The sequence below is a fragment of the Chiloscyllium plagiosum genome, chromosome 12 (genome assembly GCF_004010195.1).
Source record: "Chiloscyllium plagiosum isolate BGI_BamShark_2017 chromosome 12, ASM401019v2, whole genome shotgun sequence".
Lineage (NCBI taxonomy): Eukaryota > Metazoa > Chordata > Chondrichthyes > Orectolobiformes > Hemiscylliidae > Chiloscyllium > Chiloscyllium plagiosum.
In genome coordinates this window covers 14028440-14035796 of record NC_057721.1, presented here as the reverse complement: position 1 = coordinate 14035796, position 7357 = coordinate 14028440, and positions in this window count along the sequence as shown.

Sequence of the window (7357 nt, the reverse complement as noted above, 5' to 3'; positions counted from 1 at the left end):
CTCCGGGTGCTCCGGTTTCCTCCCACAGTCTAAAGATGTGCAGGTCAAGTGAATTGGCCATGCTAAATGCCCGTAGTGTTAGGTAAGGGGTAAATGTAGGGATATGGGTGGGTTACGCTTCGGCGGGTCGGTGTGGACTTGTTGGGCCAAAGGGCCTGTTTCCACACTGTAATGTAATCTAAACTTGAAAGGAGTAACATCAAGGTCTCCCTTATCAGGTCAGTGTAATTTGTATCTAGTTGCTCACATACAATAAAGTACAAGAACCTCTTCTCATTTAATTACCAGGTAGCTTTCTTTGTACATGCATGATCTGGTCCTGTCAGGAAAGAAAACATTAGCAGAAAAAGGTGGTTGCTCAGTGGGCTGTGGTGAGGATCCATCAAGCACCAATATCCAGAGAAAAGAAGGCAGTATTTCAGCCATTTGATTGAAGGTGAAAGGTTACACAGATCACCTCTTGAGGGCAAGGTGGGGTGCAGCAGGATGTGGGTTTGACTGAGATGTGCTGGGATAATGCAGACCACAGAGTGTGCTTCCAGCTGGGTTAGAGTGAATGTGTGATAATTGTGACAAGATTGGTCAGCATGGTATACCTTGCAGTGGTTCTCCTGGTGCAAGTACCTACAAGCAGCGCAACAACCGTAACATTTTGATGTAGCTTGCCTTCAAGAAGAGTCAACTGGCTATTCCAGATGCTCGCAAATAAAACCACCCTCTTCCCCTCACTTATATCAACCCCAACTGTATACAGTGGTCACAGGCAGCTCAAAGATATAGAAATTCTATGAGGTGCTCACTTTGGACCACTGAACATATGATGAAGGAGCAGAAGTGGGCCATTCAGCCCATTGAGTCCACTCCACCCTAATACGTTCATGGTTGCCTGAGTCATTCTCAATCCACTTCCCTGTCATTTTCTCTTAACGTATGATTCCCTTATTGTTTAAAAATCTGTCTAACTCAGCCTTGAATATACTCAATGACCTAGCCTCAACAGCTGTCTGTAGTAAAGATTTCCACCTCAATTTGCATAAGCAGATCACAAAGTTTGAACCACCCTCCCCCCTCAAAAACAAGGGCTACCCAAAGTTGTGAGGAGAAAGTGAGGACTGCAGGTGCTGGAGATCAGAGCTGAAAACGTGTTGCTGGAAAAGCGCAGCAGGTCAGGCAGCATCCAAGGAGCAGGAGAATCGACGTTTCGGGCATGAGCCCTTCTTCATTCCTGAAGAAGGGCTCATGCCCGAAACGTCGATTCTCCTGCTCCTTGGATGCTGCCTGACCTGCTGCGATTTTCCAGCAACACATTTTCAGCGCTACCCAAATTTGTCCAAGGTATCTGAAGTTGCAGAAATCTGGTTGGAAATTTTACATTGTTTCTAATGTTTGTTTTATGTTGTTCTTTGCTGTTGTAACACAAGATTTAAGTGTACAGAGTTCCCAAAGATCATGAAGTAGGGATCTTTTATTTCACTGACATCAAGTTTTTACAAACATGACAGGAAATTAAGGAGCAACTCAGAAAACAGCAGTTCACATCTGGTTGAGTAAATATTTTGTTTCTATCTCCTTCTCTCCATGAAGCCTATGTCTCCAAAGACACCATTTCTTCTAGAAAGGGTCAGCTTATCTACTTAAGCTCCCCTGCTCGGTGCCCTCTTTCACTGCTGCCATCTGCTGCTAGAGGCCCCTTTATGCTATGGACTTTGTATTTGCTGGTGTGCTAAATTAAAATCATTTTCCATTGTGCACACTAACAAGAGGAGTTAGAGAATGGGTAAAAGCAAAAGCATAACCATTCAAAAATCTGCAATATTTTCCTTACATTCAAACAAAAAAACCTTTTTTTTTGCTGTGCAAAACTAGTTTTAGTGGTTAATGTAGCCATCAAATGTGTCTCTTTAAGACACATTTACCTCCAATAAGTAAATACCCATTTTAGTTGGCTGCTTCTAAATATAGCAGGCTGAGTGTCCAATTATGCATGTTTGGAAACTTTTAAGCATCCAAATCTTGACACAGCTACAACATTTCAAAGATTCCAGAAAGAAACCAAGCTGTTATTGGCTTGTGACTATTATAATCACATTCGAGGGCAATGTTTCCTGTGATTCAAATATTTATTTCCATCATATTCCACATCGCTTTTCTGCAAATAAGTATGTGCTGATATGCAGGCACCTGCTCTGAAAAACTGGGAAAATTTGCAATCTGCCCAATGCACTATTTATAGCAGTTGGATGCTCAAGAATTACGAGTATTAGTCTTTCCTGATTTGGAGATGCCGGTGATGGACTGGGGTGTACAAAGTTAAAAATCACACAACCCCAGGTTATAGTCCAACAGGTTTAATTGGAAGCACTAGCTTTCAGTCCGCTGCTCCTTCATCAGGTGGTTGTGTGATACAACCACCTGATGAAGATGCAGTGCTCCGAAAGCTAGTGCTTCCAATTAAACCTATTGGACTATAACCTGGGGTTGTGTGATTTTTAAGTCTCTCCTGGGGTTGCTGTCACAACAGCTCAGCTTCCATTTTACATTTATCAGGAAATAAATTCCAAAACTCTTTGAAGAGTTGCACACATATTGGCACAGCTTATTGGAGCTTCACAGAGGCATGCAAGACAAAATTGTTGATAAGACAATGCTGTAACATCTTCATGAGCAGTTTTCCATCAGGGAAGTTTAATTTCTTCTAGCAGGTTAACATGTTAATAAAAGTTTCTCTTGCATATTATTGTAAATAATCATGGCCTGGTTACCTAACTGTGTTAAAATGAAACTCAGAAGAACATTACAAGACCATATTTGCCAATTAGTTAATTTTCCTCATTCACAAAAGGAAGTAAAATTTAAATAGGATCGTTCACATCCTCTGTACATCTCAAAGTACTTTACAGCCTATTAAGTAGATTTCAAGTGCAGTCACTGTTATCATGCAAGAAGGCAATAGTTAATCTGCATGCAGCAAAGTCCCACCAATTGCAATGTAGTAACCATTAGAAGTTTTGTGTTTAAGCATGGGTCAAGGAGAAATATTGACCAGGATTCCAGGAAGGCTTCCCTACTCTCTGAAATAGCACCACAGGAGCTCTTACATCTCCTTGACAGGCCAGACAGGTCCTCAGCCAATCCTCTTCTGCCATTGTCCCAGAAGTCATGATTTGGAGATGCTGATGTTGGACTGGGGTGTACAAAGTTAAAAATCACACAACACCAGGTTATAGTCCAACAGGTTTAATTGGAAACACACTAGCTTTCGGAGCGCCACTCCTTCATCAGGTGGTTGATGAAGGAGTGGTGCTCCGAAAGCTAGTGTGCTTCCAATTAAGCCTGTTGGACTATAACCTGGTGTTATGTGATTTTTAACATTACCCTAGAAGGCTGCTCTTCCATTTCAGAGAGAATACTGGTGCTGAATTTAACCTGAGTGTCACCTGAGTGAGGTTGAGAAGGTCAGGCCTTCATAGTGATATCAGCCAGTACGGGAATTGAACCCACGCTGTTGGCATCACGCTGCATCACAAACTAGACAACTGAGCTCGCCAGTCACAAAAGGCAGCACCTCCAAAGACACAATAGTCTCTCAGTACTGAAATGAAGTGGCATTTTAGATGATATGCTTAAGTCTCTTGAACTCACAAGCTTTCATGCACTGGGTCTCAGATAGGTGGGAAGGGCTGGAGTTGTTTGTTGAAGCAAGTTGAATGAGCTATCAAAAGTGCCAATCAAAAATAGAAGTAGAATTATTGCCAGAAAAACAATAATTGCAACACTTTTTTCCATACAAACCATTTGGATGATTCATGTCTCATTTTGGATAAATGATACATGAGAATATGATAGCCTGTATTGCACATTACAGCAAAAAAAGTCACAATTTTTACTATAACTTCAATTAGACATGTTCCATTGGTCTATATTGGACTTAACCATTTTGTATTGAGCACTTTATTTTGATAGAGATCATATTAAATTTGCATTGGCTGAAACATTTCAGCTTAAAACTAATTTCTACAGAGGCCTTCCTAGATTTGTTTCAATGGTGAATCAGTAAGAACCAATTTCATCCCAAATTTAATGCCGAAAAATTAAATTTCTTACTGGTCAAGTGTTGGCAATGCACAGGTATCACATCTGTAGTATTAAGGACATAAAGAGCCCTTGCGTTTATTCTGTGGATATTAGGACTTCAGTACATTCCAATATGATACACAGTGAATTTGTTTTGAAGGATGCGCATTGATGAAACGTAGAGGATACAATGGACTGGATTTTCCCTGTGAGGTAAAAAACATGAAGTAAGGATGTTTTCCACATCCTGAACCTGCCTCTGAAGGGAAGAAGTCACATATTGATATTTTCACCATGGAGATAGGTTCCCTGCCCAATTAATAGCAGTGGGCAGGCTTTCAAAGCTGGAGCAACAATCAGAGATCTGCTAGCTTGAGAGGAGCAGCGGGTGATGAGGATAAGTTAATTTGGATTGTGGTCTTCAAATGTTTAATACTTTGATTCTAAAATAGTTCTTGCTGCCTGGTTGTGGATGTGAAGGGCGAGATGCCATATCTTTCCAGAAGATGGACCCTGCTGCTCTTGCCCCAGGACAGGCAGGAAAATGCATTAGTCCAGCAACCACTCCCCTCATGTGCATTCACACACAAAGATTAGTACAAATCTAGAACTTGCTGTCCCAGAAGGGTCTGGATGCAAGGGCATTTGACATTTTCAAACATGAACTTACTAGTTGTCTTGTAGTGTGACAGCATCAAGTAATATAGAGCAGAGGCGAATAAATGGAGTTGAGGTACAAGTCAGCTGTGATCTGGCTGGATAGCAGAATGGCTTATGGCACTGAATGGACTGCTTGTTGTGTAATGTGTTACCCACACTATTTATCTTCCCATCTATTAATTTTTATGTCATGTGGAAGCTTGGAGACAGTACATTCATTTTCTTCATCCAAGCCATTAATATAGATTGCAAATAATTATGGCTCCTTGTGATCATTCTACTAGAATACAGGTTGCCATCCTGAAAATGCCCCCTTATCCCACCTCTCTGTCTTTTACTAGTTAGCCAATCCTCTATTCCACAGTAAAACAAAAGGTCATCATGGTGCAACATGGCAGTAAGCACTAGTAATTGTTTATAAAATACTCCTCACTGAAGATTAAACAGTCCTGGATTCAGGAAAAAATATCTACAGTGCATTTACATGAGTATAGACATCCAATTTAAATGGCCAAGAGTAGTTTTATCTTCTTTCTCCTTAAAATTCAAGAGCTATCTATTTCACAAAAATAAAAAAAACACAAAGCATCAGTCAGTTTCCTGACATTAATGTTAAGGTACAGCAGCTATAACTTCTTATAGGTTTAAAAGAAAACTCCAGAGCTAAAAGCCCCCGATAGACTTAAACTTCATATTGGCTGTCAAAGGATACTTTCAGTTTAATGATAAAGCCATTGTATTCTTTAAAAAAAAGCATTGTAAGCACTACAAGTGATTGTCTAGCCTAACGAATCTGACCTGTGTGTAGTTATTGGTTGGTTCTGTGATTTTGTTACTTTATATACGACACCCAAGCTGGTATGATTTCGTCATTCCTTATTTGGTGGCCAACTCCTTCTAGTGGCTGCGACCTGCTACTACATGTCTTTATTGTTTGATGCCACTGACCCACACTCGGCAAAATATCTTAAAGAGGCTGCAACTATGTAAAACAATGTAAAATAGAAATAAATAAATACAAAGTAAGCAGACAGAACAGTAAACCGTGTAAAACAAAGAAACAAACAAGACTCACACTCTACTTCAATGAAACAAAAAGCCATAGACCTTCAACAAGTAATGGAAGGCAAACATTTGATTATGAATTGTGCAGCTAGTGAAGCAACCTATACATCTTCATTTCACAGGTCAAGCCATAAATGATCCTGAATGGAGATATCAGAACATAGTACCTGCAATCAGCAAAAAGTGACTTCACAGAATAAATAAATACATTTACCCCTTTTGCAAATGGTAAGAAAGATCTACAGAAAATCTGGAATGACTTGAAGATAAGCTCAAGATGCAAATCAGCTTCCAGGTTAATAGACTTTGCCTTGTGTCACACAGACAGAAACATCAAGAGTACATTGATGACTTTGACACCAGATGAGTGTGATTTCATTGAAGAGGACATAGTGTTAAAGGTTTAGATGGACAGGAATTTATTAAGTGTGTACAAGAAAATTTTCTGATTCAGTATGTGGATGTACCTACTAGAGTAGGTGCAAAACTTGACCTACTCTTGGGAAATAAGGCAGGGCAGGTGACTGAGGTGTCAGTGGGGGAGCACTTTGGGGCCAGCGACCATTATTCTATTAGTTTTAAAATAGTAATGGAAAAGGATAGACCAGATCTAAAAGGTGAAGTTCTAAATTGAACAAAAGCCAATTTTGATGGTATTAGGCAAGAACTATTGAAAGCTGATTGGAGGCAGATGTTAGCAGGTAAAGTGATGGCTGGAAAATGGGAGCCTTCAAAATTGAGATAACAAGAATCCAGAGAAAGTATATTCCTGTCAGGGTGAAAGGGAAGGCTGATAGGTATAGGAATGCTGGATGACTAAAGAAATTGAGGGTTTGGTTAAGAAAAAGAAGGAAGCATATGTCAGGCATCTGCTGCACCCGATGTGGCCTCCTCTATATTGGAGAGACAGGCCGCCTACTTGCGGAACGTTTCAGAGAACACCTCTGGGACACCCGGACCAACCAACCCAACCACCCCGTAGCCCAACACTTTAACTCCCCCTCCCACTCCACCAAGGACATGCAGGTCCTTGGACTCCTCCATCACCAGATCATGGCAACACGACGGTTGGAGGAAGAGCGCCTCATCTTCCCCCTGGAAACCCTCCAACCACAAGGGATGAACTCAGATTTCACCAGTTTCCAAATCTCTCCTCCCCCACCTCATTCCAGATCCAATCCTCCAACTCGGCACCACCTTCTTGACCTGTCCTACCTGTCCATCTTCTGTTCCAAGGGAAACAAAGACAGTCTATCCAATCTCCCTTCATAACTGATACACCCCAGCCCAGGCAACATCCTGGTGAATAATGCCTATAATAACTTCCACTACTATAAAATGAGTGGGTTTGCAACTTCCAGAAAATGAATCTGCCAGATTTCCATAGACAATGCATCACTCACTCATCCTGATATCATTGTTTCATTACTGAGTTAATTATGTTTACAATTGCCTATAAAACTGACCTTAATATTATTTTTTCCAACTGATATTCAAGCTGATTGTTACTATACAACTCCTAAATGTCAGCTAAATATTAATATGGCCAAGTATATGA